This window comes from Castor canadensis, chromosome 3 (assembly GCF_047511655.1).
Source record: "Castor canadensis chromosome 3, mCasCan1.hap1v2, whole genome shotgun sequence".
NCBI lineage: Eukaryota > Metazoa > Chordata > Mammalia > Rodentia > Castoridae > Castor > Castor canadensis.
In genome coordinates this window covers 36,986,973-37,000,719 of record NC_133388.1, presented here as the reverse complement: position 1 = coordinate 37,000,719, position 13,747 = coordinate 36,986,973, and the positions used below count along the sequence as shown (strand labels likewise).

General features: G+C 37.2%; 1 protein-coding gene across 2 annotated transcripts in view; it reads left to right on the top strand.

Annotated features, from left to right (window-relative positions):
• The window catches only part of Slc39a9 (solute carrier family 39 member 9), a 56,603-nt gene that overhangs the window by 22,082 nt on the left and 20,774 nt on the right, over positions 1–13,747 (top strand). The gene's annotated exons all lie outside the window — the stretch shown is intronic.

The window sequence follows — 13,747 nt, the reverse complement described above, 5'->3', positions numbered from 1 at the left end:
ATCAAGTGTTCTTATTACTGAGTCAATTTGTTTGTTTTGGGGGTTTTGGCAACACTGGGGTTTGAATTCAGGGCCTCACCCGTACTAGGCATGTGCTGTTACCATTTGAGCCACTCCGCCAGCCCTGTTGTTGAGTTCTGATTTAACAGGAGGCTTCACAGTTGTAGGCTTCACATCTGTTTTTGCACTGATTGTGGCGTGGTTTGGAATGCAGTGTAGGGCTCCCTCTGTTGGCCGTGGTGGGCGTTGTGTAGCTCAATGCCATTTGTGGAGCATTGTCTCTGTTGAATTGTCTACACCTTTGTCAAAAGTCAGTTGATCACGTTCATGTTGATCTGTTCTGGATTCTCTGTTCTGTTCCACAGGTCTGTATGTCCAGCCTTTGCCAATACTACATTATCTTGATGACTATGGCTCCAATTAGAGCACATTTTAAAATCAGGTAGTGAGTTCTTCTAACCTTGTTCTTATTTTTCAAATTTGTTTTGGCTTCCCATAAAATCTTTTGCCATTCCATAAAAAACTTAGAGTCAGCTTATTACTATCTTAAAAAAAAAAATCAACAAAAAAAACCCCCAAAAGTTACGCTGGGATTCTTTTTTGCTTTATTTTTTAGAAACAGTGTCTCACTATTAGTCTACACTTGTTTTGAACTCAAGATCCTGCTGCCTCAGCCTCCTAAGTGCTGGGATTACAGGCATGCATCACTATACCTAGCTCATGCTGGGATTCTTATTGAGACATAGTTGAATCTTATTAATTTCGGAGAGAATCAACATCTTAAAAATACCAGTTCTTCTAGTCCCTGAGCACAAGCTATTTCTCTATTTATTTAGGTCTTCTTCCATTTCTTTCATTAGTTTTACAGTTTTTAGCACTCAAATCTGCATATACGTTATTAGATTTATACCTAAGTATTTCACACATGTTGAAGTTTTAAATGGCACTTTAAATTTTTTCAATTTTTAGTGTATAGAAAATAATTAATTTATTGAAGTTTTTTTGTAGACTCCTTGGAATTTTTCTCACAAATGAGCACATATCTACGAATTGAAATGGCTTAAAGATTCCTTTAAATCTGCCCTTTCTCCCTTTCCTTAATGCACTCAGTGAACCACCCAGATTGAGGCTGATAAGAAATGAAAGCAGACAGTCCTTGTTCTCATTCAGTCTTTCATCATTAAGCATGATGATGGGGGGGGGGTTGGTTTTTTTTTTTTTTAACTGATTCCCTTTTTCAGATTAAGGAAGTTCCATTCTAATTCCTGTTGTGCTGAGAGTGTTGATCTCGAATGGATATTAAATTTCATCAGGTGCTTGTTTCAGTCTGTTAACATGGTGAATTACAGTGATTGATTTTCACATTAAACTAGACATGGGTAGACCCCTCCCCTTAGTTGGTATATAGTCTCCTTGTACATATGACTGGACCCAGTCGGCTAGTGTCTGTGCATGGAATGTTGGTCTGTAGTTTTTCCAACAGTATCTTTGCATGGTTTTGTTATCAGGGTAATTCTGGCCTCTTCAGTAGAGGTAGAAAGTGCTCCCTGCTCGCCTGTGTTCTGGAGAGATTTGCAGAACTGTAGTATTTTTTCCTTTAGTATTTGATAAAAAGTACCATGAATGGATTTACCATCTGGGCTGGGAGTATTTAACTATAAATTCAATTTGCTTATTAGACACAGAACTGTTTGTTACCTGTTTCTTCCTGAATGTTTTGGAAGTTTACATCTTTCAAATGATTTATTTATTTATTTTATCCAGGTTGAAGAATTTATGGCATGAAGTTGTTCATAGTATTTCTTTAATGTCATTCATTCATTCATTTATTTTTATGATTACTAGGGATCAAATCCTGGTCCTTCCACTTGCTGTGAGAATACTCCTTACTTAATGTCCTTTTAATTGTAATGAGGTCTTCTCTTTCATTCCTGATTTTAATAATTTGTCTTCTCTCTTTAATTTTAATTTTTTCCTAGAACCATGTTATCTGTTATCTTTGGGATGGGCTCATTGTCCTTTCCTTTGTTAATTGGTCAGTTTTCCCTGTTTCTTGTGTGTCCTGTAATTTTGGATTGTGTCCTGCTCATTTTGAACGTGATAGTTGGAAACGTTTGAATTTCCTAGAGAATGTTTGTTTAGTTTGAGCAGGCCGCTACCCTGTTTAGATTCACACTGCACATTCTGTCTTGCGTTTTTTGGGAGATGGTTCCAGTACCAGTTCCATCTTCAAAGACTTTGCAATGCCACTTTGGGTGTATGATGCATATACGGGAATGAGGCTGGTACTTGTGCCATTATGCACAGGGTTAGAGGAGCCCTCAGCTCTTTTCTTCCCAATAGTCCTTTCACTCTCTGACTCCCAGGCCCTTTTCCTGGTCCTCTGGCCAGAAAGAAGGGGGTGTGTGTGTGTATTAGATATAGGTACGTATATCTATCTGTAGATATATGGCATATATATATATGTATATATACATATATACATATATATATATGTATATGCTAATGCTTGGATCTGGATTTGGATTTTTGCTGCCCTTACTCTTGCCAATGTTTACTTTTTGTAGTATTCATTAGGTTGTGTTTTGTTACTGTAATCAGTGGCCTGCACCAGGTGGCTCTGCCATTCTTTTTTTTTAGTCTTTTCTGGTGCTGGGGATTGAAACCAGGACCTCCCACATGCTAGGCCAGTGCTCTCCTTTTGAGCTACATCACAGCCCTCTGTCATTCTTTTTTTCTTTTTAAAGTAAAATATTAATACACCAGTGAACTTTAGCCAACTTTTTGCTATACTTCAAAGGAGTTTGTTTGCCTGTGGTTTCTTTCTTCTGTGGACTATGTAATTATGATAATTAACATATTTTTTCAGAGCTCAGTAAACCATGTTAACTAAACATTCTGAGCCTTTAATGATCATTATTAAATACTAATTAGTGTAAAAAGGAACCTTTCCCATACTCTTCTATCGTTATAGCTCTAAAATCACTGGAATTAGATGATTATCAGTTTTCATGTGAGAAAACTTTCTATGGAAAGAGACTTTAAGAACCTCAGGTTTATTGAGCATTGCAGTACTTTACTGTGGAATTTTTTTTTTTGTGGTGGGACTGAGGTTTGAACTCAGGGCTTCACACTTACAAAGCAGGCGCTTTACCACTTCAGCCACACCTCCAGTCCATTTTGCTCTGCTTATTTTGGAGATTGGGGGGTGGTCTTAGAAACTATTTGGCTGGTCTGGCCTCAGATCACAATCCTCACCTAGGATAACAGGCCTAAGCCACTGGTGCCTGGCTATAGAATTAAAAAAAAAAAATGGAGATACTTGGATTTGAACTCAGAGCTTTGTGCTTGCTCTGCCACTTGAGCCACACCTGTAGCCCCCATGGAATTAAAATTTCAAACCATCATAATTATTTGGATTGAGAAGGGGCAGCACTGATATTTGAACTTAGAGCCTCACTCTGGCTAGGCAGATGCTCTACTGCTTCAGCCATGGTCCCATCCCTTTTTTGCTTTAGTTATTTTTCAGATAAGGTCTCATGTTTTTGCCGGGCCTGGTCTTAGATTGCAGTCCTCTGCCTTCCAGAGTGGAATTATAGGTGTGGACTGCCACGCTCAGCTAGTTGGTAAAGATGGATGGGTTTCACAAACTTTTTGCCAGGGCTGACTTTTGAACTGAGATCCTCCTGATCTCCACCTCCAAAGTAGATGGGATCACAGGTGTATGCCATCATGCCAAGCCTGGGTTTTTTTTTAAATTGGTATGTTTAGGAAGACTGATTATTGGGTCAAAGACTAAAACATCAATGTATTACATCTGGATAATTGTCAGACCCTGTTACTATCAAGAATAGTTCAGTATAGATAATCGATTAATTTTTATTTTATCTCTAAGAATGCCACATATATAATTCTTTGGCAAGGTACAATGATCTGTTTCTTTCTCTGTCATTCTGCTCTACAACTAAAGGAAGGCCCTGGCCATGGCAATTGGGCAAGAAAAAAAGATGAAAGGCATCCAGGTCAGAAAGGAAGAGGTAAGGTATCTCGTCTGCAGATGAGAGGCTCTAATACTGAGAATGCTGCAAACACTTCACCACAGCACTGTTGGAACTGCCAAAGAACGTGGCAAAGTTGCAGGGCACAAGATCCTCAGGCAAAAACTGTTGTCTTTCTCTATACCGATAGTGAACTATCTGAAAAAGAAATTGCATAACCAGTCCCATTTATAGGAATATCAAAAGATAAGAATAAATTTAACTAGAGGAGATAAAAGATCTTACACCAGAAACTAGAAAACACTCGTGAAAGAAACTAAAGAAGACACAAGTAAGATGTCCTGCGTTTGATTTAGAAGAATTAATATTGCTAAAACATTGATGGTATGCAAAGTGATCTACAGAGTCAATGCAGTCCCTATCAAAATTCCTATGGCATTTTTCTTGAAAATATGAGAAACAATCCTGAAATTTATATGGAACCAGAAAAGACACTGAAACCAAAGCAGTCTTGAAGAAGAGCAGAACTGGACATATCACACTACCTGATGTCAAAAGGTACTACAAAGCTCTTGTCATCAAAATAGATAGCATGGTACTGTCTTAAAAAACAAACATGTAGATCAGTGCAACAGAATAGAGAGCCCAGAAATAATCTGCATTTTCAGTCAGTTGATTTCTGACAAAGGTACCAAGAATGTGCAATGTGGAAAAGATCATCTTTTCAATAAATGATATTGGGCTCGTGGAGTAGCTCAGGCAGTAAGAGGGCCTGCCTAGCAAGTGTGAGGCCCTGAGTTCAAACTGCAGTGCCACAAGAAAAGTAATAAATAATAGGAAGACTGGATATCCACATGCAGAAGAATAAAATTGAACCTTTATCTCACATCATATTAAAAACATCAACCTGAAAATGGATGAAACATAAGACCCATAAATATAAGACCTACAACTATAAAACTTCTAGAAGAAATCTAGGGGAAGAGATTCTTGACATTGGTCTGAGCATTGATTTTTTTTTGGGGGGGCAGGTATGGCACAAAAATCACAGGCAACGAAAGCACAAATAAATGAATAGGATTGCATCAAACAGTAAAGCTCTGTACAGCAAAGCAAACAGCAGAGTAAAGGGACAGTCATGGAGTAGGAGAACATATTTGTAAATCATGTATCTAAAAACGTTTAATGTTGAAAATATTAAAATTCAATTTCAGTAGCAAGAAAAATAATCCAATTTCTAAAATGGACAAAGGAGATTTCTCAAAAGAAGCCTTACACATGGCTTACAATGGTACATGAACATTGTTTAGTGTAGCTCATTATCAGGGAAATGGAGATCAAAACCAGTGAGATCATCTCACATAGATTGGAATGGCAGTCATCAAAAAGACAAAAGATAACAAGTGTTGGCAAGACCAGGGGAAAGGGATCCATTGTATGCTGCTGTCGGGAATATAAAACAGCCATCATGGAAAACAGTATAGAGGTTCCTCAGAAAATTAGGAATAGAACTACAATATGACCCAGCAATCCACTTGTGAGTATATAGCCAAAGGAAATGAAATCACTGTTCCAAAATGATATCTGTATTCATGTTTATTTCAGCATATTCACAGTAGTCTGTAAGTGGATGACTGATGGGGAAATTGTGGCACATATACATGCAATGGAGTGGTTTTTTTTGTTTTTTGTTTTTTTAAAAAGGAATTTCTGCCTTTGTGACAGTACGGACAAACCTGTAGGATAGTATGCTAAGTGAGATGAACCAGACAGGAAGACAAAAACTACATGATCCAACTTACATGTGGAATCTAAAATGGTCAGTCTCACAGAAACGGTACATTGGCTGGCCAAGGCTGGCAGGGAGGCGATGAGGAGACATTGGTTGGGCATGTAGAAGTTTCACTTACACAAGACAAATAGGTTCTGGAGATCTACCTTACAATAGTGTGTAGTTAACACTGTTATATTATGTACTTGAGATTTTTAAGAGAGTAGATCCTGAGTACAAAGAACAAAGAAAGCATAGAGAAAGATGGAGGTAACTGTGACATGATAGATGTGAATTAGCTTAAATGTACTGAATGTATCACAATATTCATATATCAAGTTGTAGTCCCTAAATATATACCTTTTGTTAACATACCTCAGTAAGTCTAGAAATAAAAGGAATAAAAGAGAGGCAGGTTAAATCTATAATAATTGATTAACTTGTGCCCTACCATTCATTAATAAAAATAGAGCTCTTTTGCTGGGTGCCAGTGGCTTACGCCTGTAATCCTAACTACTTGGGAGGCTGAGATGGGGAGGATAGTGGTTCAAGGCCAGCCAGGCGAATGGTCTGTGAGACCCCCATCTCCAAAATAACTATAGTAAAATGGAGTGGAGCTCAACTGATAAAAGCCCCTGCTTTGCAGGTTCGAAGCCCTGAGTTCAAACCCAACCACCAAAAACAAGCGAAAGAAAAAGTTCTTTAAGATTCCTGTTGTACTTCACTGTAAGGACTCTGAAATGAGAATGACCATAGACTGATACTGTCTCTTCTGCCTCTTATTTTCTGCAGAATTGTCTTGTCTCTGCTGTTTTCTCAGCCTCCTCCTCTCCTCTCCTCCCGACATTGTTTTGGTATGAAATATTATATCGCCAGAGAGTCAGACCAAATATTTAACATACTTTATTTAAAAATGAATCTTTCAAATTAATTCCATTTTATTTACATCTTTGTTCCTAAACTTCAGTGACTATTACCACATACCAAGCATTATGTTAAGCTCTTCACATATATTATTTAATTTAATTGTTACAACAGCCCTCTAAAGTAGATGCTGTTTTGTAGATGAAGAAAGTGAGCCACCAAGGGGATTGAATAATTTATCCAGTATTGTTAGCCAGTGTCAGGAGGAGGATTTGAACATAGGAGTCTTACTTCAGAGCCTACACTTTTTTTCTTTTCCTTAGGGCCTCACACTTGCTAGACGATGCTCTTACTGCTTGAGCCTTGCTGCCTGGCTGAGAGCCTGCATTCTTAATGTTTATCTTCACGATAAACAGCAGAAGGATTTGAAATGAACAAAGAAGTGTTTGTCTGCTAAAGAAATCTGACTTTTCTAATTTATTAATAAGAGCCTTTCCCCATAAGAAACAGGATAATATTGTGGTCACATATTTCTTAACATCCCTTTATAATGTGTCAGCTTTATATATTTGACTTATCATGTTTTCTCATTTACTTTAGAAACAGAGTACATCACCATGAAGCGAGAGATGATATACTACAGGAAATTCATATCAAGTGTAAAGAACTGCTTGTCTTTGTAGAGGCCCATAAAGGTGGTAAATTAGGAATAGAAGACAAACTAAAAGCAGTCAGCAGTGACCAAAAATGTAAAAATCAAAACTGGGGCCACCTAAAAAAGAAAGGAAGGAAGAGAAGGAAGGGGAGGGGAGGAAGAAAGACAGGGAGAGGGAGGGGAAGGGGAAGGGAAGAGAAGGAAAGGGAAGGATAAGAAAGAAAAAGCCAGATTACCTGAAGGTTTGATTTGTCCTTTGGAGAAATACAGAGAAGCACACGTTAATCTGAAGAATGGAGCCTGTAGTGATTTGCTGATGACTGTGGTAGTGGCATGAGCTGTATGTGCCTGGTATACAGTATCCATTGATAACACTGTTGCTTTGTGTACTTTGCAACAGGGAGGGTGACCTAGAACACAACACAGTTAATGAATTACCAACCACTGTCCTGAGTAAAGCAGATACAATAGCCTAAAAGTTCTTGTGTAGATGATTAACATACTCAAAACTTAATGTATTTGAAGTAAATAGCTGATTTTGTTGAGATCTGTTTTTGCTAGGCTGAATTCCATATCCTAAAGTGGAATGAAAAATGGTTGTATTAATATTGGATATTTATGTCCCATTACTAATCTGTTTAGGTTCTTTGATAATTGCCATGTGATTATCACTCATTGAAGTTTTCTTTGTATGTGAATTCTGACAAATCAAACCAAGGACGCCTATTGTTCTGTATAACCCAGTATTTCATGTTTTTATGTAAAGTTAAATTCCTCTTAGTGATAAACACTCAGATCTTTTATTGAATGCCTCAAACAATAATTTACTTATTTTAAGCCATATTTATTATATGTTGTTGTTTTTCTTGCCAGAATTTCCTATCAAAATAAGGGTTAATCACTTCAAAATTGTAACTTCAGGAAATTGCATACTTAAGCAGTGATTGCACAAAAAATGTTGGTGTAAGGAACTGCTGAACAAAGACCACACATCACATGCAGAAAAGTAAGATTTATTGAAATCACAGACTGCTGGACTGCCCCTGGTGGGTTCAGAGTGCAGTAGCTTGGCTGGAATGGGTAGGGGGCTTTATAGGAGGGGCCACACTGTGAGGGAGAGAGGGTGTACCTCCCAGAGAACAGCCAGGCTGCTGGCCTCAGTTTATCTGTTATCACCAGATGGAATGGGTCCACAGGCATAGCTAGTTGAGAAATGGGAAGGTCCTGCAGTTTTGTAAGCAGGGAAACAAGCAGGAGAGTTTTGGAAGCGGTCATAAATCAGGGGGTCTAGTTTTGGTGTTAGCCTCAGAATTCTCTGCCCGCCCCAAGGATGCCAGGGACCTAACAGTTGGAACTCTTCCTCTTTCTTCCAGAGTATGCAGTGTATTTTAATGAATATCATCAATTTCAAGCCATAAAATGGTTTTTGTTATAAAATGCAGGTGATAACTATAGAATAAGACAGTGTTCTTATGATTTGTACACTAGATTCTGAAGACATTACCAAAGTTAGAATTTGAAGATTGTTTAGATAAAGAAAGCAAAGATACGGAAGGATCTTATACCCATCAAAATTTCCAAAGCTGATATATTTATACCTCATAAAGTGAAATAATGTTAACTGTCTTCTGGAAGTTGTTATAATTAGGCTTGACATTTAGCTGGCCTCGAACCACAGTCCTTCTGATCTCTACCTCCTGAAAAGCTGGGATTCAGGTGTGTACCACCATGCTTGGCTGAAGTCACCATTATTATGTTGGGGCTCATATTGTGCTTTTATGTCCAGTAGTGTTTGTTTTGTGAAATTAAGTATGCCAACATTTGGTACGTATATATTAACAATTATTGTATCCTCGTGACTTATTGTTCCCTTTACCATTATGAAGTGACCTTCTCTGTCTCTTCCGACTGGTTTTGGTTTGAAGTCTGTTTTGTCAGATATGGGTATAGCTATTCCTGCTTGCTTTTGGCTCCACTTGTTTGGAGTATCTTTTCCACCCTTTTCAGTTTAAGCTTTTGTTTGTCTTTGCTAATGAGATGTGTTCTTGTAGACAGCAAACCATTGGATCTTGTTTTTTAATTTGAACTGGTAGCCTGGGTCTTTTGATTAGAGAATTAACATTCAGAGAGCTCTTGTTGAATGGTATGTAGTAATTGCTGTCATTCTGTTGTTTGTATAATGTTTGATTCTTTCCTAATGCTCATTTGCTTATCTAGTGAGATTTATTCTTTCCCACATTTTCACTATTGTGTTTCTCTTCCTCTTCTGTATGCAGGATTCCTTGAACTATCTCCTACAGTGCTGGCTTGGTAGTCTTGAAATCCTTTAGTTTTTGTTTATCATGGAAGGTTTTAATTTTCCTTCAGTTTTTATAAAGGATAGCTTTGCTAGGTTGGCAGTTATATTCTTTCAGGGCTTAAAATACATCATTCCATGACCTCTTTGCTTCTAGAGTTTCTGTTGAGAAATCTGTTATTTTGACAAGTTTGCCTTTATATGTATCATGGTGCTTCTCTCTTGTAACTTTCAATGTTTTCTTATTCTGTGTACTTAATGTTTTAATTAAAATATGATGTGGAGAGGTTCTCTCCTGATGTCTGTCTAATGTTCTCAAAGTCTCCTATAAACTGGATGACCATCTCTTTCACAAGATTTGGGAAATTTTCTGCTATTATTTTATTGAATATGTTTTTTATTCCTTTAGCTTGCACCTCTTCTTCTGTAAGTTTAGTCTTTTAATAGTGTCCCAGAGGTCTTCTATTTGTGCTTTTGTTTTCTTTTTTCATTATTATTGTCCATGTGTTCTAATGCATCTACCTTGATACTCTGTCTTTGTCTTGATCCAGTTTCTTGGCTAGGTTTTCAACTCAGTTTTTTTTTTTTCATTTGATATATTGAGCTTTTCATTTCTAGAATTTCAATTTGGTTTTTTCCAGAATTTCTGTATCTTTATTGAATTCTTTCATAGCTTACATTATTTTCATTCATCTGCTTGTTTTCTCTTTGAATTCATTCAGTTGTTTGTTGTGTCCTCTTTAAATTTATTGATTATTCTTATAATTATTCTTTTGAAGTCTTACTCTGAGATTTCATCCACTTCACTATCAGTTCATTATTGTGGAATTGTTGAATTTTGGAGGAGTCACGTTGCCTTGGTTTTTCATATTTCCTTTGTTTTTATTTTGGGATTTCTTTAGGCAAGTTGTTAATGGGAGGTTTTTATCACCTGTAGTCTTTCATTTGAAGCATTCTCAGTGTTCATGTGTGATTAGGGAGAGGCAAGTTCCAGGTGCAGTTTCTCATGATTGGACTGGGGGCATCGCTTAGCCGCCAAGCATTTACTCACATGTTCAGGGCACAAGGCTCCTTCCTCATCACCACTCAGAGAGGAGAAAACTACAGCTGGAGCATCCTGGGGTTTCTAGTACGCATTGGTCCTGTATGTGGGCCAAGTGTGGGGCCTGCCAAACAAAGGTTGTCTGCTTCAGGGGTACTTTCACTTCAGAAGCTCCCTTCTTTGTGTAGCATGACTGTTAGGACCAGGACTGTGGGATCAATTCCCACTTAGTCTACAGGCCTCCTAGTTTGTACCCTTAGAGGAAGCAAGTGTCCAACTCTAGGAGTGTCTAATGCTAGCTTACCATATAAGAGAAGTCACTGTCACACCAGATCCTTGGTTGGGTTAAGGTTTGCAGGAAGTGTGGGCTTATCCTTTGGCTAGGTCTGCCAGTCTGTCACCAGGGCTGCCTGGCTTAGTTTGTGGTTGTGGCTCTGGTTTCCCTGGGGAGCTGGGGTTGGAGCTACAGACTATTTACTACTTTTCACTGTCACTTTTCTATTTCTTCATGCTTTGAAACTATCCTGTCACCTCTTTGATGATCCCCTGTGCTCTTACACTCTTTCTCTCTTTGGAATATCAGATAGTAAATATTAGGCTTTGTGGGCCATATGGCTTTGGTTGCAGATACTCAACCCTGCCATTGTAGCATGAGAGCAGCCATAGATAGTTCATGAACAAATGAGCTGTCTCTGTTCCAATACAATGTGATTTACAAATACAGGCATCAGCCTGTGTACTGAAGTTTGCTAATCTCCGAATTCCAGTATGGTGAGATATAAGACCTATGAAGGAGACACATCTACAATGAGGACAGCAGGACCCAGAGAATCTCAAGGAGAGAGGGCTGGTGAGCTGAGTCTTGAGGGACAGGGTATTGTCCAGGAGAAGTAGCACAGAAGGCCCTAGGGTCCATTCACTCATAAAATGTAGATAGAGGCTGAGTTGGCCTTATCCTTATGACACCTTATGAAGGTGTCATTCAAATCCTCTCCAATGTCATCTTTCTAAATAGTATTCACATTGTAAGTCGTGAGAATTCTGGGATTTATCTCACATGAGTGGCTTCTTTTGTTTGTTTTTAGTGGTACTGGGATTTGGACTCAGGGCCTCATGCTTGCTAGGCAGGCACTCTGCCACTTGAGCTGCTCCACCAGCAACATGAGTAGCTTCTTAACATCCATAAATAAAAAGAATTAAATCAAAGTTCTGAATATTAAAATGGACACATACCCAAAATTGTCTTGTCTCTAGAAAATACTCAGCTTAGAAGCTGAACTTACAACTGGCATTTAAAAAGAAACCCAGAGAGGGACAGAGACTTAGAGGAAGAGATAAAATTAATGGTGCATAGTCAGCACTGTAAGATTAAGTATTATTTTGAGAATCTTTTGATTTTAATTTTCATTTATTTATGTATACTGAACCGTGATACAAAACTTCCTACTGAGTCATAGTCTTAAAATTTTTAAAAGCATTGTTATAAGTCTCATTTCAGAAATTTCAAGAACAACTAAACATTAAGGTTTCATTAGCTGATATTCATAGACCTTGTTTGAATTAATGAAATGGAAATTTGTTGGCCAGAGGAGGTTTTTCTTTTTATCTGTTGAAAGTGTAATCCATCTCATTTTAAGATGTCAGTATAACTTAGAGACATTACCAAAAACAAGGTCAACACAAAGGTGTCTCTTACAAATGTAGATACAACAGTCCTTTACCAAATATTACCAAATTGAGTTCAGCAATATATAAAATGAATAATATACTTGACCCAGATAGAATTTATCCCAAGAATGTGGGATTTATCCCAAAAAATGGTGGATTACTATGTGAAAGACAATTTAATTTACTAAATTAAATCAAGTAAAGAAACCATTTGATTATTCTTACCAGGTGCAAGGAAAGCATTTGACAAAATTAAACTTCCAAATATTAAAAAAAAAAAAGTCTTAGCAAACTAGGAAAGAAAAAACTTTCTAAGTCTGAGAAAAGGCGTATTTGAAATACCTGTAGATAATATTGGAACCAAAGTAAGGTTGTGTCTTCTCAACCACTTCTGTTGAGATCCTGGCCAGGTTCCAACATGCACTAAGGCCAGAAAAAGAAATAGAAGACATCACAATTGGATGCCGATGTCATGATCATGTATGTAAAATGGTTAAAATTTAAAAGCTTGACAGTGTCAACTCTTGATAATGGTAGGAGCAACTAGAACTCTCATACATTACTGTTAGGTTTGTTAAATGATACAACCACTTTGGAAAACAGGTTGACAGTTTTTTATAAAGTTAAGCATATACACACAGAGATCATGAGTTCTGTTCTGAGGTACTTACCCAAGAGAAAAGAAAGTGTGTCCACAGGAAAACTTGTGCCTGAAAGTTCATAGCAGCTTTATTTATAATAGGTCAGAATTAGAAATAACATACATGTGTATGCATGGTTCCATTTATATGAAATCCTACAACAGGGGAAACTCTCTGGGGACAAAAGCAGATCAGTGCTTCCCTGCAGCCAAGAATGATATTGACTTCAGAGGAACACAATAGAACTTTTGGAGATAATTTAAATGTTCTGTTATCTTCACTGTGGTGGTAGTAAAAGGGAGTTTTTACATTTGCAGAAATTCATTGTGTTTTATTGTATGTAAATTACACCTCAGTAAAGTTTGTTTTTTTAAAGAAAGATTTAGACGTTTAGTTTAAAAACAAGTTAGTGAAATCACTTGTTGGAAACAAAATGTGATTTAACAATTCCTTAGGGAAAATGAAAAAGTTCTAGAGATCGAAGGTGGTGGTGATTAGAGAGCAATGTGAATGTGCTTAATGCTACTGAGCTACATACTTAAGAATGGTTACTGTGATAAGTTTTGTTTTATATTTTAACCACATTAAGAAAAGTTTAAAAAAAAAAGTTATGAAAACAAAAAGTCTTTCAGGAAGTAGGAAACATACAGGCTTTTTATTATCTTCAGATGATATTTGCTTTGTGTTCCTCAGAAATGACCTTTAAATGTAAGATAGGGTCTAACATACTATAGCAGACTTGTGTAGTTTTTTTAATCTAAAGGTTATTAATCTGCTTAATTTAGTTAGAAATAGAAAATGCCTAGTATTTT